This window comes from Thalassophryne amazonica, chromosome 5 (assembly GCF_902500255.1).
Source record: "Thalassophryne amazonica chromosome 5, fThaAma1.1, whole genome shotgun sequence".
NCBI lineage: Eukaryota > Metazoa > Chordata > Actinopteri > Batrachoidiformes > Batrachoididae > Thalassophryne > Thalassophryne amazonica.
This window is the reverse complement of record NC_047107.1, coordinates 85,005,162-85,031,034: the sequence shown is the minus strand read 5'-3', so window position 1 is coordinate 85,031,034 and position 25,873 is coordinate 85,005,162. Positions and strand designations below refer to the sequence as shown.

Below are 25,873 nucleotides of genomic sequence, written 5' to 3'. Positions count from 1 at the left end.
TGTTCTGTTAGACCTCAGTGCTGCTTTTGATACTGTTGACCATAAAATTTTATTACAGAGATTAGAGCATGCCATAGGTATTAAAGGCACTGCACTGCGGTGGTTTGAATCATATTTGTCTAATAGATTACAATTTGTTCATGTAAATGGGGAATCTTCTTCGCAGACTAAAGTTAATTATGGAGTTCCACAATGTTCTGTGCTAGGACCAATTTTATTCACTTTATACATGCTTCCCTTAGGCAGTATTATTAGACGGTATTGCTTAAATTTTCATTGTTACGCAGATGATACCCAGCTTTATCTATCCATGAAGCCAGAGGACACACACCAATTAGCTAAACTGCAGGATTGTCTTACAGACATAAAGACATGGATGACCTCTAATTTCCTGCTTTTAAACTCAGATAAAACTGACGTTATTGTACTTGGCCCCACAAATCTTAGAAACATGGTGTCTAACCAGATCCTTACTCTGGATGGCATTACCCTGATGGCATTACCCTGACCTCTAGTAATATCTCACCCATATTGGCCTCTCTTCATTGGCTTCCTGTTAATTCTAGAATAGAATTTAAAATTCTTCTTCTTACTTATAAGGTTTTGAATAATCAGGTCCCATCTTATCTTAGGGACCTCGTAGTACCATATCACCCCAATAGAGCGCTTCGCTCTCAGACTGCAGGCTTACTTGTAGTTCCTAGGGTTTGTAAGAGTAGGATGGGAGGCAGAGCCTTCAGCTTTCAGGCTCCTCTCCTGTGGAACCAGCTCCCAATTCAGATCAGGGAGACAGACACCCTCTCTACTTTTAAGATTAGGCTTAAAACTTTCATTTTTGCTAAAGCTTATAGTTAGGGCTGGATCAGGTGACCCTGAACCATCCCTTAGTTATGCTGCTATAGACGTAGACTGCTGGGGGGTTCCCATGATGCACTGTTTCTTTCTCTTTTTGCTCTGTATGCACCACTCTGCATTTAATCATTAGTGATCGATCTCTGCTCCCCTCCACAGCATGTCTTTTTCCTGGTTCTCTCCCTCAGCCCCAACCAGTCCCAGCAGAAGACTGCCCCTCCCTGAGCCTGGTTCTGCTGGAGGTTTCATCCTGTTAAAAGGGAGTTTTTCCTTCCCACTGTAGCCAAGTGCTTGCTCACAGGGGGTCGTTTTGACCGTTGGGGTTTTACATAATTATTGTATGGCCTTGCCTTACAATATAAAGCACCTTGGGGCAACTGTTTGTTGTGATTTGGCGCTATATAAAAAAAAAAATTGATTGATTGATTGATTGATTTCAAGGGTGATCAGTGGAAACAGGATGCACCTGAGCTCAATTTTGAGCTTCATGGCAAAGGCCGTGACTTATGTACATGTGATTTCCTAAGGTTTTTTTTTTTTAATATATAATTTTGCAAAAAAATCTCCAACAACAACAAAAAAATCTTTTTTCATACTGTCATTATGGGGTATTGTGTGTAGAATTTTGAGGGGAAAAAATCAATTTTGGAAGAAGTGATGCACTGTGAATACTTTCTGGATACACTGTATTAGATAACATTCCTTTGGATACATTGTTTTGAGAGAAAGTCATGTAGAAGAATCAGAATCAGAATTGCCTTTATTGTCATTGTAATTTGCATTGCAACGAGATTTGAGTGCAACTCCAAAAGGTGCTTTTCCGAGGTGTGAGTAATTGTTAGCCAAATAGAAGATAATAAAATTTAACAATAAATTATTCAAAGTATATGTACAACTAAATAAAATAAAATGTGGACCAAGTAAAATGTAAAATGAGAATTATATACAACTGTGGGATAATATTGCATGAGAAATATTGCACATGGTTTACAGATATTGCACAAGAAACTTGAATATTGCAGTTATTGTTCAGTGCAGTGATCGCTCTGGGAAGACAGCTGTCCCTGAGTCTGTTTGTCCTAGTTTTGATTGACCTATACTGTCGGCCGGAGGGTAGTAGGTCAAACAGGATTTTGCTGAGGTGGGATGTGTCTTTGCAGATGCTGGCAGCTCTGCTGAGGTAGCGAGAGCTGGCAGTGTCCTCCAGGCTGGGCAGAGAGCAACCAGTGATCTAATATATAGATATAATAGGTCTGCCACAGAACGCAATTACTTATTGCCATTCTACAGCTAAATAAAATCATTCGTTTTTTGCACTTTATTGGAACCATAGACTGTCTATATTTACTGGACAAACCCTGCATTGACACCAGTAGATTTTCTATAGAGACCCCGAAGATCCATTTTTAAGGTTAAAAATTGCTGCTCTGGGTGTCTCCATGTTGGCAGTGTTTACTCAGTCACAGCCAACCCGTATTTGGTTCAGAGGTAGGATGTGGGTGAGACCATGCATGACCTGGGTGGGATGAATCAATCCCGAACACACCCGTAACATTTGAGTTACCCACAAACTAAGCTAACAGCATAACTCTGGTTCAGGTGTTTATTAAACAATATCTTTGGGGACTGAGTTGTGGTTCCCATCACAGTTTTCTTTGGTATAGACATTAACAATTCTGACCTGATTATTTCCTCAGTAATTGTGGATTAATTGGACGTAATGGATCAAACTACTTATCGCTGCTAAAAGTGCTAATGCCGTTAGCATACAAAATTAAATTAAATAAAAATTCCACTGTACTCAAATACTGACACATAGACATCTTAGATGATCCTTCAGGATAATTAACCACACAATAAGCCACATTTTTACAGACATTTGTAATAAAATGCTTTAAAAAGAAAAGGGCATGGTCCTTCACAACAGCGAGTAGCTACAACTAGCGGCCTCCCAGCGACCGATGCTCTGTCCGCACTTTCAGCTCAGCGAGTTGTCACTCAAAGGGGCTACACCCCTAATTATGCATAACTTGGCTTCAAACATCTTAAATCAAACTAAAATTTACTGTCCTGTACACTTGAAAGGTGGAACTGTCTATTGGGATGAAAACTGTTTTTTGTACCAGGCTATAAATATGTTTATTTTTGCTCTATAGTTGGACATTTTAGTATAGGGTTCAATGGGAACCTGCATATTTCTGAAACTGGCCTCAAGCAGCCAGTCAAGGAACTGTAACATTTTCTTCTTCCAGGTATGCCTCATTTGGAACCCTCAAAGCTGACTGTTTGATTGGAACATGTGTTCAAGCTTTCATGTGTTTTCCTGCAGATCTCCTTTTCCATTCTTGTGCAGCAGGATTGCAGTACGAGCTTCGCAGACCTCCACAGAGAGCAGCTGCTATGCAGTTACTTGTTTCTTTTGACTGTTTGACAAGCACCACCCATGAAACAAGCCCTAATGTAGTTAGTTTGAATTCTGCTGGCAGCCATTGTGGTGATGACACAATACATCGATGGCATCATCTCTGTTGGCCATCTTCTCACAGCAACCGCTCTGTTGACTTAACTCACACATGCACTTGTATTTGCTGGTGCTGTTTTGTGAGACACTCCTTGTTTACAGAGTCACTTTTTCCCGTGTCCATATAGCCCCTCGAGTGGCAGCACCTTTTTTTTCCTCAATGCCCTAAATGAGAACTGAGCTTATGAGGCCACATGCAGGCGCCTACATGAAATTTAAAAAATGTTACAGGAATCTCTTTTTTTTTAATGTTTTGCTTTTTTTATTTTAAGTGCATTAAATACAAAATCTCTGAACTTTCAGAAAGGCGCTGTGATGACGCTGCAGTGCCTCTTCAGGCCAATGAGAGGAGAGGATTATGCTGATTTGTCACTCAGAATCTGTATAGTATACAAATAATGAACGTTTATCAGTGCAATGATCACAATATTTCATGAGGTGAAAGATGAAAGGTTCCATTCAACGAGCCGAGGCCTTATTGAATGAAATCCAGATGGCTTACGTGCTGGATTTGTTTTTTAGCATTAGAAGAATGAGCCGCGTCAATAAGCTCCTGTCATGTTTGTTTTTAAGCTAAGCACCATCGCTGCTAGTGTACGCGCACAGTGGTTGCAGCGTGCAATGGTACAAATCATATGGAACCAAATTTGCACGCTAAATGCAACGAAATAGCATGGTAAATAGAGCACAATGGCAAATGAGACGAATGATGAGTATCACGTGACATACAAACCACCAGTCCAAACCACCAAATGACAAGGATCTATTCATACGCTCAGTTCTTTGCTCCAGGTAAGTACATTTTCTCACCTGCTTTATAAGCTCATCATTAGCTGTTAATTGTTGTCCTCGAAATATGTCATGAAGAGCCCCCCCCCACCACCACCACTGAAACTACTGAAAATGCTGAGATCATTGGGACGAAAACATTTGTGGGTGCTCACTCAATGCTTTTCCACCAGACAAGAAACTCTATGTGGACACGGGCCTTAATCCCTGGTCACATGGCACTAACAAAGCACGTTGAAGCCAAAACAAAACAACAAATCTGGACTTACGTTGACTTTAGGAGACATCATTTAACCATTGTCCAACTTTGTTCTTGTAGCTGGTGCTTCGTCAGAATTTTCAAACTGTTGAAAAATGTGAACGAATCCCAACAACAACTTCAAATTGTCTGTATTCAGTTTTGCTTTCTGTCTTGATGGTTCCTCATCGTTTGCGTAGTTACGGGTCAATAACTAAAGCTCTCACGAGCTGAACGTGACTCGTTCATGTGAGGGACAGAAACCAATGTTTTCATAAAGAAACAATAGTGGCAAGAACGTTTTATCAACTACTGTAACTATTAACGCATGTTCGCATGCCATCTGTGGCTGGAGATGCTGTGCGCCACAGATGGCTGTGCCCACTTTCCAGCCACAGACAGCATACGAACGTGCGTGTGTGCACACGTTGTTTTTATGAAGACAGACCTCTTGTCAACACAGCTCTCGCACCTGCAGGTGCTGTGGAGAGCAAATGTTGGCTGCAGAAATGATCACAGCCTGGCGCTTGGTCTGATACCCGCTTTCAAGTTACGTCATCATGAATGTTTTGATTTGATTTTGTTTAAAGCGTCAAGGTCACCGTTCGCTTAGTTTATGTTTTGTTTGTTTCGGTTTTGTTTTGTTTTGTTCTTTTATGCGCGCTGGACTCGCAGGCTTTTCGGTGATGGGAGAAGTGCCGGCTCATTTGTCCACTTTTTCTCGACGATTTGTGACTTTGGGAGATGTTTTCCTTCATTCAGCAATCGTCATGTGACCGGGCCTTTAGACTGTTTTCTGCACTGCAGCATCAAGGAATGTTGGAGTGTGAAAAGCTGTTACTTAAGTAGTACACTTCAACTGGTCTGTTAAGGACAATGCCTCTCCTCCAAAGTTGGAGACAGAAACAATGAAACGTTCCTTTCAAAGACCTCAGATGACCAAACAGCAAACATGCTCTTTCAGTCACTCACTCACTGAATTTAATCCAGTTTTCAGGTACTTCTTTTATGCTTTCGCCTATTGTGAGGTGGAGAGGAAGACAATGCCTGCTACAAAGTGGAGCACATCTCTTTTCAGTGTAGCAAAACAAAATGTGATATTTCTTTATGTGCTGTGATAAAGTTGCAGTCACTCAGAGGCGTCATACTTTTGGATGAGGCCATCGAACACAGCAAGGCTGGTGTCTTTTTTTTCTTCTTCTTCTTCTTCTCCCAGTTGAATTAATTTTTTGTACATTTTTATGCTGTTTTTGTGAAAGTCATGTAGCTGTTTCAGTGACCAGAATACCTTGCTATTGACAGATTTTCAAATACACACACACTCACACACACACACACAGACGTTGATGCAGACTGTGATGTTTTCTGCATTTATCTGGCCATGCAGAAATTATGCTTTTGAATTAACTTAGAAGCTGGATGTTTTTGCTTTCCCATAGTGCACACAGTCACAAAGCAGAAGAAGGACGTCTTATTTGTTGTCAAAATCTGCATGCAAAAAACCTTTATTTTTACAGAAGTAGGCTACAGAGGAAATCTCTGGTGGATTGCTTTGTCAAAAAAAAGGTAATGTGATGTTTCAACTCCTGATGCCTTTTGCTACACGACCGGAATCAACAAATATTCATTCATTGATTTTCTATATCCACTTAGTCCAATTAAGGGTCACTGGGTGCTGGAACCTGTTCTATCAGTCATGGTGAGAAGCAGGGTACACCTTGGACAGGATGCCAGTCTATCAGTCCACACATATATAAGAAATTAAGTTAGAGCAGAAGGTTTTTATTATTTTGTTCTATGTTTTATTCTTTGTTGATATTCTTTTTTGTATTGCTCCCTTTTTAATATATTTATTGCATTATAGCAATAGGAATGTCTATTTATTTAACCAGGTTAGTCCCATTGAGCTCGAGACCTCTTTTCCAAGGCATACCTGGGCAATTATGAAGTTTCCAATTCACCTAACCTGCATGTCTTTAAATGTGGGAGGAAACCCACACAAACATGGGGAGAACACTCAGACTCCACACAGAAAGGCCACAGGTGGGAATCGAAGCCATGACCTTCTTGCTTAGGGCTGTTAAGTAAAATATTTAATCACAGGTAATCAAACGATTATTAATTGCATACTTAATTCATGATTAACCCGTTTTGCCCCACTGGCAACAATTGTTTCCGAAGTGTATCACTGTCGCTTTCTAGTCATAATAAAAAATCTCAAAGGTACTAATGCAACTTTTTCCACTTATAAAAACAAAAAAAATGGGCATAACGGGTTAATTGCATATTTTCGGTCTTCAATCCAAACTGCTTTTTAATGTTTGTAATTATTTGTTTTTAAAAAGTTTGGAAACAAAGTTTTTTATGTCTCAGCAATTCCACTTTAGTGTTATGGTGACTGAATTATATTTTAGTTGTTCTTATTTTTATTAGTATTTAGAAGTGGACCTTTTCTTTGGGGAGGGTGGGGGGTGCTTTTGACTCATCCCACTGGCATGGCATCTGCTGGCACTGGCATGAGACGTAAGCATTGAAAAAATTGCCCAGAGAGATCAAGAGATGCAGGCGGAGTGTACACAAAGTTCATCTGGAGTGGCAGTGAGTTAGATTTGCCCTGCTCTACCCCGTCCTAGGCCAAGTGCAGGTGGGGCAGAGGAAGCTGGAAATACAGCCTTTTCCCAACTCTTGGTTTATCTGTTCAGGAGAAACTAGTGCTGAACATTACCAGGAGAGAGCTGCTTAGGAAAATGACCTGAGGTACACTTATTTGTAGATCAGAACTTGCAGCATAAAACAGCGCCAAATTTGTCCAGGTGTGAGAGCAGCTTGTCTTTCATTCATTTACATCATGAATCATGCTGAAGCCTGTGGCTTAGTGGTTAGCACTGTTGCCTCACAGCAAGAAGGTCTTGGGATCGCGTCCCACCTGGTTCCTTTCTGTGTGGAGTTTGCATGTTCTCCCAGTGTCTGTGTGGGTTCCAACCCGGTGCTCCGGCTTCCTCCCACATCCAAAGACATGCAGGTTGGGTGGACTGGAAACTTGTTAAATTGTTCGTAGGTGTGCCTGCGGGTGTAAAAGTGTTTGTCTGCCTATATGTGGCCCTGTGACAGACTGGCGTCCTGACCAGGGTGTACCCTCCCTCATGCCCTATGACTGCTGGGGTGCCCCCCGTGACCCTTGATTGGAGTAAGCGGGTACAGAAAACGGATAGATGAATGGATAGATCATGCTGAAGTATCTGTAAACCCTTTTTGAATTTTCCTACAGAAGTGAAATATCTTTAACAACCACAAATATTTGAACACTGAAAGAGACTTTTGTATTTGTTAACCGCAATGAGTATGCATGTATTCATGTACATGTGCGTTAGTGAAAACACAGACTTATTGCATGCAGTACACATGTAAACTGTTGTCTGTTTTTCATGTGTTTTTAGTTTGTTTTTCCTCATTTATCTGATCAGTGTTGCATGGTGTAAAAGCTTGAAAGGAGGTGATGCTGAATTAGATTTAAATATATGCACGGTTCAGGCTACATCTAAGGTAAGTCTCAGTATGTAACGATGTCTGTGTATTGTCTCCATTAAGTAGTTAAGATGAAAATTTGTACTGAGAGAAAACGGTTTCCAAATTAAAATTTGGGTCATTTTAACCTGCTACAGCATAAAAGTGTATTTTAGTTCCTGAGAATTACAAAGAAAAAAGTCTGATATTATGATATGTTTGCTTTGTTCCACTGATTTTTCACATTTGTCTGATCCCCTGGTAACTGTCATACACATTATGTTTCAAAGTCATAGCCTTCCTGCTATGCATCGCTCATCTGCTTGACTATGCTTGCTACTACCAAACGGAAACAACAACAAAAAAACACCACAAATTACAGCAAATTTCTGACTAATAATAAAAGATGCCTGACCTTAAAAGTCGAAATGTGCAATTCTTTTGACAAATGACACATTTTTATGAAATAAGGCTCCCATTAAAAAAAAAAAAATGCATTCTTAATCGGGCATTTCTTTTTTCATTTGTTGTTTGACCTCTTCTTTTTCATGTTTACATTTCGTCATTTCAAGTGCCCAATAAATCATGCTAGTTTTTGCCTATAAAACTGTTGATTGTACAATACAATGCAACAAAGCATAATTCATTACAAGGCATAGTGTTTGGAGAGAGAAACCTCCACAACTCCATAGTTGAGTTGGTTAGTCTGCAGACAGTTTGTACTCTTCTGTGGTCCACAGGAATGCAGCTCACACACTGATGGAAAAGACAGGATGTTCAAATTGGTCTTCCCATTTGGATACACAATAGAAATCTAAGTGCACTTGCACACCAAGCTTTGTATAATTGTGTGAAGCATTGAGTGAAGGAGTTCACATTTGAGTCGCTTCTTAAAATTGACTGGTATATGCCAGTGTCAGACTCTATCAAGTAAAGTAATGAGGTTAGGTTTAAATTTCATTCAGCCTTGTCTGGGTAGAATTATTGCTCTACTACTGTCTCAGGTCTGCATGACATTCAAGTGAACCTGAATAGGTAGGTACAATATAAAAAACAAAACAAAAAAAAAACTAATATATATGCATGGATAGGATTTCCACAAGCATCCTCTCACTTCATCTCCTCGGCATTCAGCAGTTATAAAAACAGTTCTCGGATGCTGATGAGAATTTTACCTTTTTTTCTACCTAGAGTGAATAAGTGCAGAGAAATATTGGCCAAATAATGTGCTATTTCTATATAATTTCCTGCAAACAGAAATTAGGAGTGGTGCATTGGCATCACCCGCCCCATGAATCTTGTCAGTACAATGTTAGCACACCACATGAATATGTGCAGGAAGGATAATAATCCCTGTCATGACATCTTAATTGATATATATTGACTTTGTAAGTGCAACTCTTCAGAAAGCTGCTTTGGGTTTCAATGAAACTCCACACAATGGTAGCATTCCCTAAGGAGATGCTCATAAAGGAAAATAATTCCAGTCTGACATCATCACATAGAGATTATTGGACTTTTGTTGTTGTTTGTTAAAACTACATCATTATGATCAATTACATTTACTGATATTGACCAGCTTGTTAATTCATTATATCAAAAAAAAAAAAAAAAATACTACCACCAATGTATAATACATGCATGTTGCTATTGTGGTAGAGGGGAGGGGATCATTTTGTTATCTTGAACACAGATCTTTTGTTACATCTAATTTGTTTGCTCACCAACTCTCTATGAAACCTGATTATCATCATCTTCTTTATTTTCCCTTCTTTCTTCTTTTTTTTTTACCTGGTCCCAATACTTATTTGTGTGTTGGGAATGAACAGAATCCGAACAGAAATGGCACAGAACCAAAGGTTTTTCAGCAGACTTCTAGACCTGCAGACCGGCCTGTCTCATATTGCTATGTGTTCTTCTGACAGAAGAGGGCACTTTCTAAAAAATCATTTAATGGGTCTTCATCCTTGTTTGTCCAGTGTTCCAGCTTACGCTGTACTAACTGTTAGTCTGATTACATTATATTTGTTGTACCTTCAGAATGTATCCATACATGATTCTTGGGTGCTTATATAAATCCTAAAATTTAGCAGCGGTTATAAAACAATGCATTCGTTTCACTATAGTGTTGGACTCTTCAGCACTAATGTCATTAATAAATCTCAAAATTGTATCTTTCTTATTTCGATGATATTTCTGACATGCTCACTGAATTAATGGAGATGTCCTGATGAGTTGGTGGAACTGTCAGTGACAGTTATAGGTGAGGCCACCACCAGAGATTAAGAGCGTGGTTGGGTCATGGTGCAGGAAAGTAATTGTTTGCCAGCCTTTTTGTTCCCATTATCCAGCTTTTTGAAATAAAGTGAGTGGGGGGGCATGGGGGTTGGATTTAGCTCTCTGTTTGATCATTGATCTCTGTGACCCCATTTGAAGGGTCTTAATCTCTCAGTTGACCTGCTAGAGGATTGTTTTTGTGAGGAAGGCTGACAGGGTGGATGTTGACTGGGAACTATCAAGAGGCCGAGGATGCTGTGGGGAAAGTGAAAGGGGGTGTTTCCACTTGAGTGGAAATCCAGGGTGTAATGAGCCTGGAAACTGTGTACGTGCATTTGCACATGTGCGGACAAGTATTTGCAAAGTGGATGCCACGTCCATCTGAGATGTATTACTTAGCACAATCTGTTTTTCTTTTTCAATCATCATAACCGTAGATACAGACTCCTGTGTAAATTTCCACATCAAAGTTTACCTAGTCTTTGCTCACCCACATCGGAGGTGCAGGCATTGTTTTGTTTAGCATAGTCTGGCCAAAGGATGCAATATCAATACAGGGTGTCTGTTGAGCAATACCTGACAGGAACTGAACCACTACCCTTGTTTAGACAAGTATACATATTGGTCTCATTTCCTTCTCTTTCATTTTCATCATTCTGTTTTAATGGGATGGACTTTGAGTTGTCAAAAATTCTTCATTGTTATTGATGCACAAGCAGAACAAAAAGTGCACAAGTATCAATGACGGCATTGATACCCAGCCAAATTACTGTCTGATCCTCACTGTCTGAACATGTAGCCTCTCTGAGGATCTTCTTCCATCTTGCAAAACTCTATTCCCAAAGAAGATTTAAGGCAAACTTTTTCTCTAGCTTTTGTGCCTCAACTCTCCAAGGCACTATTCTCCATGACAATAAGAGGATAATGCTGTCTGTGTCTTTAAGGCTCACAAAGAATGTTGCAACAAAACAACCAGACTGCAGCCTTTCAAATACATCTGCAGCACAGTTGAGCACCACCACTGGCAGGGTACGTATCATCATGGCGTGTTCTGCTTGATACCGAGCTGTATGTGCTTTTGCCTTTTTTTTTTTCTTATATTGCGGACTAATAAAATTATGTTTAATATCTGCTTGTTAAGTGGCTGCCACTTCTCAAAGCACACTGATGGTGTTAATTTCTACTTAATAAAAATATTAGGTACTGCAGGATTAGAATTAGTACAATTTCAACAGTTTATTTAGCACACTCTAAAGTATTTCTGATGTGACTCGAAGCTATATTTACACACAAAACAGTAAGTCCTATTTAGGCCATGAGGCCTGTTTTTGCCAGCGTTTATCTCTGGATTCCATAGCGTGAAGTGGGTGAGAGTCTCCAAATGCTCTCAGAAGGGATACCGACACAGGTTACTTCCCCAGCCAATGCCTGTACCTATTTACAGCTTGGTTTATTGGGACAATGAAGATCAAGTGTCTTGTCTGAGGACACAGACAGTTAGCATGACTGTAAATCGAACCCAGGTCTGCGTATTGATAGCCAAAATCTTTATCCTGCTAGGCTACCTGCACTTCTATACAGTAAAGTGCTATGCTAAAAGAAAAGATATTCGGTAACCAAATTATAAGACAGGAAAATGGCATGGGACAACTTTTTTTTTTTTTTTTTTTTTTTTTACACAAGGATTATATTTTAAACGTTAACCTGTTGAGCTGCAATATTTTCCTTATTGTTGTATAAGAAAATACAACACTACTAAGAAGAACATGTCATCTGGACTCTGCTCATTTAAGTCTGTCAGATACTGAATGTTGAAACCAGGACTTAATTTGTAAATGATGTGTGCACACAAAAACTGTGCACGTGAACGAGAATTTTAATTGGAATAATGTATGGTAAGAAGAGGTGTACCTCACATGTATTAGACCGTGTAGTCAATGTTAAGGTGCTTTGACACTTGCACGAATTTGAGGGCCCCTTCACACATAACAAAATTGAGGCAGAATGGCGCACGAAGGAGGAGCCAAATGTCACTCGTAAAAAATCGGAGCCGCCTCAAACGCCTCGTACAGGTGTTGCTACAACCATTCGTGCACACCAGTGGCTGAAAGACAGCGAGTGCCCTGCGAATGTCTGTTCAACACTCCCTCTCGGCAGGTGTCGGCCAAATTCCAGGTGCCACACACGAGCATCCAACACCGCTCACTGGACACTTAGAAAAGGCGGGGCTATTCGTACTTCTGGTATGAGAGTAGAGAGCATATGACCACATTTGAGCTGTCTGAAAATTGTCTAAGTGCCCCACGAGTGTGGCATCACCAAGCAACAGACATGGGTATGACTGTGCCGAATCCCCCCCACCCAACATGTGGCGTGCCAGTGTGTCGGCTTCCCCCGTCAACACATTCGGCATGCGCTATCATATCCCACGGCATGTCGTGATTCAGCATCACAAAATATACATTAATCTATTAGTTTGTGATATTGTCACAAAAACGGCAAAAGTTTTCTACCAGGAGCATAAACTTATTCTCATACACTCTGTGATGGTTGCATGAAATTAAAAGTGATGCAGGGGGTCTGGAGGGTTATGGTTAGGGGGAGGGATAGGGTTAGTTAGTAAGATTAAAAAAAAAGCCCTGTCATGAAAATTTGACTCATTTCATGACGGGAGCACGAAAAACCCTGAGACTGGGTTTGGTGTGCATGTGTATCGTGCCCCCCCAACACGTGACGTGCCAGTGTGTTGGCTTCCCCTCAACACATGGGGGGGACACTTGCATGACATGCTGATATTTATGTACAGAAAGATCACATGCGGACTGGTGTTGCAGACCAAACAGTCCCCTCTACAAATGGCCTGCACTTCCTTCACTGCGCATGCGTCATTAGCCGCGGTTCACGGATTATCACCTCGTTTCTGCTTAAAACTACACTCAAGTCATCATCTATCTCAGCGACAGATACATATCTGAAGCTTTTGTACAAAATCATTTCCACATAATTCAGGATTATTTCATCATAAAACATGGAGGAAGCAATCAGAGCGACGTGGCTACACGAGCTGCTAGCTGATGCGTTCATGGCGCATCGGTCATTTCGAAGCATCACAGAGTAGCGCCTCATTTTTGCTTAAAACGGCCTGATTTCTGCTTAAAACTGACTTAGAATGATTGAAGAGGTTTTACCTTGCCGTTGATGGTTAATAATCCCATTAATCGACTTGATCGGTTTGGGTGAAGAGACTCTGTCTCTGATGAGCCACTGAGCTCAGAAATGACGCATGCACAATGGAGGCGGGGCGGACCGTTCGGCCTGCGACACCAGCCAGCCACGTCTGAGCACACACGGCAGAGCAAGGCACCTCTCAGGAGATCGCCAGCCAGCCACTCACTGACATTTGTGCGCAGTGAGCCGTTATTTTCAATGTGTTACATTAAAAACACAGAGAACAGAGCCAGAACAGTATCTAAATAATTCCGACAATAACTACTTTCACAATTACATAACAAATAACTAAAATAAATAATCACAGAACACAGAAACAGAGAGTTACACTTTGTCTGTGGGCTGAACGAACAGGTGGGAATGGCCGTAAACAGCAGCAGCAGCTGTTGAGATCTTTGACCCGCAGTCACAGCTGGAAACACGTACCGTGTTTTAGAAGGACATGACATTATAACTCTACATTGTGTTGGCGCGTGTGTGGTGCTTGCGTCCTCACATGGAAATACATAAAAACATATATCGGTAAGCTGTCCCATGTGAAAAGGACCATCTGATCATGTGTACCTCAGCTGTGCGATCTGAATGTCACAATCACCCACGTGAGCTATGGTGCACATGACACTGTCCGGTGCATACCGCCCGCTGGACATGCGGGGCCAGCAGATGTGGACATGATATGAACCCACTTTTTATTTATGTCATTTCATGACTCTACGTCTGTGACCATGAGTCATCTACAGATGAACAGAAAATTCATACTTGCATTGTCTGCTTGAGAAGAGGGATTAAATATTAGAAATTGCAGTTTTTTAATGGTGTGTGGTTTTTATTTTTATTTTTTTTCTCCACAGCAGCGGCGCAGTGTGGTGCAACATGTTCCAGCTGCTCACACTGTGTTCGTGCATGCGCATGAGCGTGCACAAAACCGTCGCTGCTGTATCATGCACACCTGTCCGATCATGTGCCCCTCCTGACAGCAGGTGGAGTGTTTAATGGTTCCCCATTTTTTTTTGTTCACAGATTTTCTTCCGGATGACCCTTGATCATCCAGAAGAAAAAATCTGGATGATCGTGCAATGTGTGAAGGGGCCATGATCCGCGCACTGGTATGCAATCTGCCATGCCAGAGAGTAAACTCATTGCAAACTGTGCGCGGCTTCGTGCAAGTGTGCAAAGAATATTTTGGAATGTTCAAAATCTCTGGCACACATTAATTATGTGAACTTCATGTGAACATTTCGCAAGCGATTCAAAATACTGTCAGTGTGAGTCATTGCGTCACTGCGATGCATCACAGCGCAGCTCATCTGAACGATTATGACAAGATGTTAAATCTATAATAAACATAATTTTGCAGATACTCATAAGAAGGAATGAAAATGCAACTGTTTTACCAAGCCATTATAATATAAATATTACAAATAATTACCTTTTAGACAATTCCAAATGCGCCCTCCACGTCATGAAGTGCACGAGAGAAAGAGGGGAAAAAAGCCTACAGCTGTAGAAAAATCCTCTGTGATTACAGAAGCGATTAGAGGTGGTTTCATTGGTCATACTCTGAGAGCAAATAATTAATCCGCTAAGAAATAATTATTTTATATAACACAGCGTCCAGTGGACACAACGGGTCGCATTGGCACGACGAATTGCATGGCAGTGCGGGGGTTAAATGCGTGAAAGTGTCAAAGTGACTTTATAAAGTTTCTGCACGGTCTGTGCAGAAACAAACTGTGCATATTTGAAACAAAGGCAAATGTAAATATGTTCATAAATCTTGCACCGGTAGAGTGGCTGTTTTTGCTGCATCGGCATCGCACTATGAAACAGAGCAACACTGACGCACACTGTTGATGATCTGTTTGAATAAAATAGACTTGTTGCATATTTAAAGAGAAGGAGAAGGTTACTTTTAAAATGTGCACTATGGCTTTGTGGTGAACTCGGCAGCAGTGAAACAAAGTGAGAGGAAACACACCCTAATTCAGTGAATCAGGTTTAATTTATCCTATTATCCATGGCAGTTATGGTGGTTAAGTGTGCTTGATTCTAGTGCCAAAAGTCTGGTTCAAAAGTCACCCCTGCCCATTCTCCGGGTAATATGGAGTTGCATCAGGAAGGGCATCCGTCGTAAAACTTGCCAAATCAGCATGTAGCTTCACTTCGGAACTGCTGTGGCAACCCCATGTAGAAAAACAAGGGAGCAGTCGAAGGGACCTACATTTAGGTTTAATTTATCCAATACAATCAATCACAAAAATACCTTGATTGGGCCCAGTTTTGATTGGTTTATTCAGATTGGGATGTCTCTACTTTTAATGAGCTGTGTGAGGAAACGGGTTTGGCTTGTGATCAGCAAACGCAGAGAGTTTGCATATGCAGTTATTATTTGATGTAGTGTCTACATTAGGGGTCCTTCTCATGGAGAACACCTGCACTGAATGTTTTCCATCTCTCCCTGCTCTACCCATTTCTATTTAACTCTATCAGGTGTGCTCAGCCTATCAAGTCCAGGGAAATACCAGTCAGGCTTGTGTACACAAATACAGGTTCAAAAAGGTTTAGATTTAAAAATGAAGAACATACTTACACCAGTTTTTCTTATAACCCCAATTCCAATGAAGTTGGGACGTCATGTAACTTGTAACAGAATACAATGTTTTGCAAATCCTCTTCAACCTATATTCAGTTGAATACACCACAAAGACAAGATATTCAATGTTCAAACTGATAAACTTTATTGTTTTTGTGCAAATATTTGCTCATTTTGAAATGGATGCCTGCAAGACATTTCAAAAAAGCTGGGACAGGGGTATGTTTACCACTGTGTTACATAGAGGTGCACCGATCAGGATTTTTTAGGCCGATCACCGATCACTGAAATTTTGATCTGCCGATACCGATCAAGGCCGATACCGATCAAGTACATATTTGGATCATGCCCAAAATAAGAATATAGGTCTAATGTATAGGACTATTTTTGCATTAAAACTTAATGATGAAAACAAAAAACATGCATTCAAATAAGATACTAGAATAAACTGCCAACTTTTGTTTTATTACACTGACTTTGTTCTACCAGCAAGGCTTTTTTTTCCATGTTTCATGTTGCTCAGGTTACAGCCTACAGAACGCTGAGAATGTAAAATACAGCCCTCATTCTATGGGGTTAAAATTGTTTCATTAATATTTGTAAATGCACACAGGATGATCTACAAATAATCATTGATTTGCAGATGTGTTCAGATATCCACAAATGCAAATTTCATATTTGTAACTTGTAAATTGGTCTTTGCAAATAATGTTGCATTTGCAAATATAAAACTTAATTTGTAAAAAAAAAAAAAAAAAAAAAAAATTACATTTGTAAAACTGGAAATTGTATTTGTGAATTGAGTTTCAGCATTTGTGGATCACCAATTACATGCATTCATCGCTTTCCTCTGTGATGTAATTTTGAGACATTCTTTTCGTGAAATCCACAGATCCACAAACAAATGCCTACTGATTCACAAATACACACTCACACACTGGATATCCACTAGATGTGTGGTTCCATTCATTACACAGCAGTCTATTTAGATCTCTCAGAGTTTCTTACCATCTTTGCTGTATAGTTGCTGCCGCTGTAGTGTCTCTGTAACTGAAAGTTGTGCAAATGATTTGTTCTTTGTCGGGTCCGGCTTCTGCTCTGCTCGAGAGCTAGCCGCTTTTTGAAACCCCTGGTATTTTGTCAAGTCACAACTCTTCAAATGTCTAATTAGGTTTGTAGTATGAATATTTTTGGGTTTACTCCTCCTCGAGGGATAGCCTTGTCGCAAGTGTTGCAAATAGCAAATTTCGTGTCTGTTTTTGACACCGCAAAAAAAGTCCAGACCGACGAAGCCATTTTGAAACTACACATGCTCTTGGCTGGGCGTGTCATGACAGGACCAAGCGCTCCCTGCGCTACTGCCTGCACTGTTGTGATCGGCCCTTTTGATCGGCGCATTTTGCCGATCACCGATCAAGGCGTGATCGGCAGATAATGATCGGTGCCCGATCGATCGGTGCACCTCTAGTGTTACATCACCTTTCCTTCTAACAACACTCAATAAGCGTTTGGGAACTGGGGACACTAATTGTTGAAGCTTTGTAGGTGGAATTATTTCCCATTCTTGCTTGATGTACGGCTTCAGTTGTTCAACATTCCGGGGTCTCCGTTGTCGTATTTTGTGCTTCATAATGTGCCACACATTTTCAATAGGCGATAGGTCTGGACTGCAGGCAGACCAGTATAGTACCCGCACTCTTTCACTATGAAGCCACGCTGTTGTAACACGTGCAGAATGTGGCTTGGCATTGTCTTGCTGAAATAAGCAGGGATGTCCCTGAAAAAGACCTTCCTTGGATGGCAGTATATGTTGCTCCAAAACCTGGATGAACCTTTCAGCATTGATGATGCCATCACAGATGTGTAAGTTGCCCATGCCATGGGCACTAACACACCCTCATACCATCACAGATACTGGAACTTTGCGCTGGTAACAATCTGAATGGTCTTTTTCCTCTTTTGTCCGGAGGACACGACATCCATGATCAGACCACAGCACACTTTTCCACTTTGCATCTGTCCATTTCAAATGAGTGCACTTGTAGAGGTAACGACGAACTGTGTTAACTGACAATGATTTTTCTCAAGTGTTCCTGAGCCCACGCAGTAAGATCAGTAAGATCCTTTACACAGTGATGTCGGTTTTTAATGCAATGCCGCCTGAGGGATCGAAGGTCATGGGCATTTATGTTGGTTTTCACCTTGCCGCTTACGTGTAGAAAGTGCTTCAGATTCTCTGAATCTTCTGATTATATTATGGACTGTAGATGATGGAATCCCTACATTCCTTGCAATTGAACGTTGAGAAACATTGTTTTTAAACTGTTGGACTATTGTTTTCATGCAGTTGTTCACAAAGTGGTGATCCTCACCCCATCTTTGCTTGTGAACGGCTGAGGCTTTGGGGATGCTCCTTTTATACCCAATCATGACACTCACAATTGGTGCCCTCAGTTCTCAAACCCTATTGAGTGTCGTTAGAAGGAAAGGTGATGTAACACAGTGGTAAACATACCACTGTCCCAGCTTTTTTGAAACATGTTGCAGGCATCCATTTCAAAATGAGCAAATATTTTCCTAAAAACAATAAAGTTTATCAGTTTGAACATTAAATATCTTGTCTTTGTGGTGTATTCAGTTGAATATAGTTTGAAGAGGATTTGCAAATCATTGTATTCTTTATTTCCATTTTACGCAATGTCCCAAGTTCATTGGAATTGGGGTTGTAAATTTCAGTAAGCATGTTCAATACGTTTCCCTGTGTCATTCCACTTTATTACACATAACTTAATTTCTGTGCTTATTCGTACTGGTTTCTTTGCATGTGGTGATTATGGCCCAGTCACACGGCACTTAACGAAGGGCAACAAAGCCCAAAGGAAACACAAAATCTGGACTTTCGTTGACTTTCATTTGCATCGTTTAACTTTCACGCACTTGAACGCAGCTCCTGCGTGCACGTCTTACTTTTTATTAATTATAACAATATGAGTGTAGGAATGACAATCCAGCCCTTATGTACATGTAGCAACAGGTAGGTGATTCAGATGCTTATATAAAGAGCTGTTCTGGAAGGCAGAATTCACGTTGTGGATCAGTGGCAGCTTGTGGAAGTAACCGCACATGGGGACTCAATGCACGTTCACATGGACTGATCAATTTACTGCTCTGATATATTCAATCATCTTTACACTTATATTTATTCCCCCTTTTGACAGTTTTCTCTTATATATCAGTATATATGGCTTAGTAACGTAATACAGTTATAGAGCAGCATCATGGTACACCAGCATTTTTTTTTTTAAATTGGAGCAAGACGTAGCACACAGCATGTCATCAGATAGTGAAGATTCTGATGATGATGAGATGATTTGTTCTGGACGAGGAACCACAGCAGGTGGGTCCACCAATGTGCGTACAGATCTCCACAGCTTCTGTTTGCAGTTTCTCCAGGACTCAGGCTCTATGAGCTCCGTCCCAGTACCGAGTCCTGAAACTCAGAGATGCAGACACACACTGCTCCAGCAGTTGCTCCAGGCGTGTTTCGTATAAAGCGTCAAGATAAATTTTAGCATCGGTTTTGTTTTGTTCCTCTTTCGTCCCTTTTGCGCTCTTGGTTCGCAGGCTATTCCGTGCTATAGCTCGTTCATCCTTTTCTCAATAAATTGACTTTACTTTTTACTTTTCCCTTCATTCAGGAATCATCGTATGCCATGTACTTGGCCATTACTTGGGTTGTTGCCGACATTTGGTGAAAATTTCATATTGGTAGGACCTTTAAAAATATATTTACTGAGAAAAATGATGATGAGTTTAATACTTATTTTGCCCGGTTTGTTACGCAGTAGATGACAACTGAGCTGGCCACTGCCGGTTCAGAGATCTCTGCCCTTATACAGTATACTTTATTAAAGGCAGTATTTGTTTTTCATGGCTTTCTCCCATAGCACTTAGTGTTGATAAATTCTTTGATAGACACTTTTATTTTGAGACTTTAATTTGGAACGTAGTTGTGCATGTTGAGAGTTAAAAATCACTATGCAACCAAGACAGAAATATTTTGACTTGAGTGCCTTTGGTAACTGGATTATTAAATCACTCTTTTAACTTGTCTTCTTTGAAACCTCCAGATGCACCTTAGTGTTGCCAGACAAGGTGTATCGCACCAACACGCCCATCCAAATGCAGCTGCACGGATGTGCTCCATTATGCATGCGTGCGCACATTTGTGGAAATCACACGGTTGTGTGTTTCATCAACAAACCTGACGGTAATCTCCCTTCCTTGTTCTGTCACACTTCCACACGCACGCCATGGTGTTATGTGGCAAATTCACTGCTCACCCTCAGGAATGCAGCTGCACACTAGCTCCACCACACGTGTACACCCACATACACAAACACTGCGGTCTCCTTTTTCCCTTTACTGTCCTCAGATGGAAAGCTTTTAAAAATAACGTGCTCAAGATCCTGGGAAGGAAACCATAAAGAATGGATTTGATGTGAAGAGGAAAACCACAGTGCTAGGGTGAATTGTGATAATGACAGACAGAACACTTCCTGGCTTCTTGTTTTGGGCGAAGATACTGATCTGAAGCAGTGTTACCCAAGATGCTCAATGTTACCAGCCGCAGAGATTACACAGACGAGGCTGAGGGAAAGTGAGAGGGCCAAGGAAATACAAAGCTGCAAATGAGAAGGTATTGTAACAGGACATTAGTGCCCCAGACGTCCCATTTTGCTTATCTCTGTGCCCATCGTCTGGGGCCCTTCTATTAGCACACCAAGTGTATCCAGTCCACAGATTTTGTCTGTGTTGTCATAAGTAGATCTACTTGATAGGCTTGTTGGAACTCCATCATGTCAAGCTATTGCATTATTGACGAGCTTGGACAGTTTCACCCATGTTTCATATAATCTAATCATATTGGCTCATCTTCAGAGAAACAGTGAAGATTGTTTACTTTTAAACCTTGGAAGCAATGATGACCAGACACACTGGTGTTGGTGTTTTTGTCTTGTCTGATGATCTATATCTCATAATCCCACTCTGAATTATTATTTGGAACCAGATCTGATATTGTCAAACTAACTTCAAATACAGTGTGGGAATATGTAGCAGATGCTTTTACTGCTGTTTGGTCAGTATGTTCTGCAAACCTTTCGGATCTGGGTTTTTTTTTTTTTTTTTTCTCCATCTCTCTCATGGCAGCAGAATCTGAATGGTGGCCCTCTAGTGGTAATTAAAGGGATGATGATAATGATTTTAGAATCTTTTCAGGGTCACTTTTATCTATAATAGCCAAGTAGCCTCTGTGTGCTTGCTTGCGTGTGTATGTATGGCTTTTATCACACAGAAACCGGGGAGAGCTTACATTTGCTTTTTGGCATGCTTAGGTATTTTGGGTCAAAAATGAACGTTGTGAAAATGGAAAGTTGATAGGACAAATATTTTTGGAGGAATTACAAATTTTAGCTAACCAGTAAACAATGGACGTTGTGCTGCAGTACATCATGGGAGTTTGGGGTTTTTGGGTTTTAAATGTTGTTATTGTGGTGGTTCATGTTAGTTTGTCAGTGTTGTTAGTGTTATTGATTTATTGTGTTTTTGTTGTTCAGTTGGGTTAGTCAGTTAGTGAGTTTTGTTGCTGATACCATAAGCATACCAGCAGTGTACTGTGTTTGATGTCTTCCACCACTCTCTCTATTCGTGTCTAAAATTAGAAGCACCTGTTTGCGGCAGCATGCGAAAAAGACAAAAAGCTCTGCATGCATACATGCGTGCGTTCAAATTCAGTCACGGAGAAACTGAGGACAGCTGACATTTGCGGTTTGTTATGCTCATGTATTTTTGGTCAAGGATGAACTCCCCCAAAATGGAAGGTTGATAGGACTAATATTTTTGGAGACGCTTATGGATATTAGCTAACGTTGCTCATTATAATAATAATATTATTAATAATAATTTATTAATTTATATAGCGCCAAATCACGAGTAATCGCCTCAAGGCGCTTCACAAGCATTTAAAAGCAGAATAAAATGAAATAAGATTAAAATACAATAAAAAATTTAACCATAAAAAATTAAAAGAAGTAAAATAAATAAAACTTATAAAAAAAGACACAATAAAATACTAATGATAAAACAGGGAGAAGAGATGTGTCTTCAACCTGGCTTTAAAAGTCTCCACAGAGTCCGACTGTCGTATTTGTGCAGGCAGATCATTCCACAGACCTGGAGAGCGGTGATAAAAAGCTCTGTAACCCGCTGACCTTTTCTTCACCCTCGGGACACACAGTAGTCCTGCACCCTGTGAACGCAGAGCCCTTGCCGGCACATAGGACTCAACCAGGCCGGCCAGATAGGGGGGCGCCAGTCCGTGAACAATTTTATAGGCCAATAGTAATACCTTAAAATCCGATCTCAAGGAGACCAGAAGCCAGTGAAGGGATTCCAGAACCGGCGTAATATGATCAAACCTTCTGCTTCGCGTCAGAAGTCTGGCAGCAGCATTTTGAACCAGCTGAAGACCCCTGATGCTGGACTGTGGTAAACCAGAAAACAAAGCATTACAATAGTCCAATCTAGAAGAGACAAATGAATGAATCATTACATTCTGCATTCACATGCCAATCCAGCAGGGGGCGGTAAATCGTCTTTATATCAAAGCGTGAGTCCGTGCATGCATGTAAGTTCAAGTTCAAGTTTATTCGGCACTTTGCAATAAATAAAACAAAACAAAACAAAACTGATTCCTCAGCCAGTCAACCCATGCAATCAAAAGGGTGTAGGTAGAAGCAAAGCTTATATACAGCTGCCCCTTTTACCTCAGCAACCTTTATTTATCACAGCAAAACCATAACAAAACAAGCAGAACAGCAAACACAGACATCTTAAAATAACCAATAAACTCAAATTCCTCATCATATCAATTTCAATTTTCAATTTCAATTTATTTGTTCTTTTACATGAGAATGTACAGTACAAACACAATACATTCACAGTAAGAACAGGAGTAGGATGAAGACTGTCTTATTTAGTCCCTACCCCATTCTCACACAAAAAATACAATAAACAATTAACATAGATGGCCACATACAGTATGATTTTTTTTTACATTGTTTTTACAAATAAGACTTCAACATTTCTTTTTTAAATTTATATTTAAATTGAATAATATTTGAACATAATTTTAATTCATTTCCCAAAGAGTTCCATAACTTAACTCCAGCATATGAGACACTCATTTGTTTGTGTTGTTCTCGAAAAGGGTAATTTAAAATCAAGATTTCGTCTACTATTTTCATCATTCATAATAAAAATATTTTTCAAAATATCCACACCAAAAACAGCACACATCGCATAATAAAAAAAAAAAAAAAAAAAAATACAAAATTAATAACTTAATTGTCCATAGTTTAATCAACAACTATATAGTCTTTCCACCATGACTTGAATTTTCAGAGAATTTTGACAGTTTTCACATATTCAGAAAACATCAGTTCCTTATTTTGGCATTTAAACTGACATCTGGGCATCGCTTGAGTTCCTTCGCCATATTATTCCATATTTTAGGGCCACAAGTAGAAACACAAAAGCCTTTCCTGGTCATCCTAGGGCCAGCAATTTTAAAATGATACAAGACCCTTAAATTATATTTTCCCTCTCTCTCCTTAAAAAATTCTTGAATTCTGAGGGGCAGTTGCTTATTTTCCACTTTATACGTTAATTGCACAGTTTTAAATGTAATCATATCATGAAGTTTTAATATTTTAGATTTAATAAACAATGAATTGATGTGATCTTGATAACCTACATTGTGAATTGTTCTTAATGCTCATTTTTGAAAAATGAATAATGATTACAATGTGGTTTTATATAAGCGAAGTACGGAGCAACCAATGAACAATTCAGAGTATGAAGTGCTTTACAATCAAGAACATGCCTTACCTTATTTAGTACTGCAAATACTTTTTGACACTTTCTTTTGAATATGGTGAATATGAGCTTTCCTATTAATTCTTTCATCAATAATAACACCCAAGAACTTATTTTTTGACACGCTCTATGATTACCCCTTGTATATTTAACTGAATTTGTATGTCTTTATTGTAATTCCCAAATAACATTGTTTTAGTTTTAGACAAATTTAATGATAATTTATTAATATCAAACCATCTCTTTAACTTCATCATTCCAGTATATAAATCGGACAATAATTGCTGCAGATTTTCTCCTGAACAAAACAGGTTGGTATCATCTGCAAACAGAACTGCCTTAAATCAGAAACTTTGCATAAATCATTAATGTACAAAATAAGTAATTTTGATTCCAACACAGAATCCCGAGGAAGCCCACAAATGATATCCAGATAAGAAGAGCAGCAGTCCCCGAGTTTAAAATATATATGCTAATGTTTTTGCAATTTCAGTAACCATTTGCTTTACTAAAGACACATCATTATGACCCCTTGACTTTTTACTTTTTCATGTACTAGCTACCTTAATAATTTTCCTTTCCTCTACTGGACCAAGAAACATTGTGTGTGGATTTCTGTCAATTAATTGCTGATTTTCCCATGGGCTGTGTGGAATTTCAGCTGCCAAAGCTGGCCCAAAATTAGAAAAGAATTTATTAAAACTATCCACTACTTGACTCATGTCATGTCATACTTTTATTTAATATTTAGAAATTCAGTTCACTCACATTGGCGTTGTACTAAATCGCCCTTTGTTTCTCCGGGTTTCCTTTTTTTTTATTTAATCTTTGTTCACGTATCTTTTAAAGTATTAGATGAAGTTTCCCTTGTGAACATTTAATTGAACTTACCTCATATTGTCATGGATGATGATGGACGTGAAATCTTTTGTTTTTGTCTGATGAGCATGTGGTTTCACAAACATACAGGAAGTGAAATGGATTCTGGGAAAACAACAGCACTGCCCTCTTTTATAAGTCAAGGAAACTAATTTGAAGGCTACCCACATTAGAAATGACAGAATACATTACAGTAAAAAAGAATGTGACTTGCTTTACCCTGTCCCATTTTTGTGACTCGCGTTACAGATATTCAATGCCTTATTTTGCATCAGAGTAAAGCAGGACTGACCTGTTTTTGGTATGATTGTCTTTGGTAAAGCCAAGGGAAGCAGATTTATCAGTAGCGGTTTTATTGTCTAAAGGGCTTCAGTGCAGTAAAAAAAACAATGTCCCTTTTCGTGACTTGCGTTACAAGATTTTTCATGCTGGCTTCAGGAGGCTGTTATACAAAAAATACATTAGATAGCCACATATTATGTGAAAAAATGTTGTTATGAAGGACTATTGAATTTATATTTGCACTGGAATGATGAAATGTGTGCAAATTCAGTTGTAGGAGTAAAAGGAAATAATTGGTGTCTGGACAGCTGGCAAAGGAGCTTTCTACACATAAAGTTTGAATGATGTGCTTTTCATTAATGTATACTGTGGCCAACAACTGCAGCAGTTTCCTGCAACTACAACTTATATTCTGTCAAAAAATGCACAGTCAATGGAGTCTCAATTAGAAAAAAAAAGACACCATTTTCTCACTTGGCATGGAATTGCCCAATCCAACACTTTTCTCATGTGCGCCGATTCGTCATTCTGACTCCATTCTGCATGATTCTGGCTATGTGTGATGGGGTATGAGCAATGTGATAATTACATTCCAAAATTAAGCCATTCCAGCAGGGGGCAAAAAATCATCTATATATTAAAAGTGTGCATGTGTGATTTTATTTAGTAAGTTCCATGTAAGTACATAATTGTAAATACGTTAAGAATACATGGATGACACAGTTTCCATTATGACCCATTTAAAATCAAATGACAGAATAGAAGTAATAAT

The 25,873-nt window shown here is 39.6% G+C and overlaps 1 protein-coding gene across 3 annotated transcripts in view; it reads left to right on the top strand.

Moving 5' to 3' along the window:
* The window catches only part of arl15a (ADP-ribosylation factor-like 15a), a 432,264-nt gene that overhangs the window by 246,067 nt on the left and 160,324 nt on the right, over window positions 1–25,873 (top strand). The window lies entirely within an intron of this gene.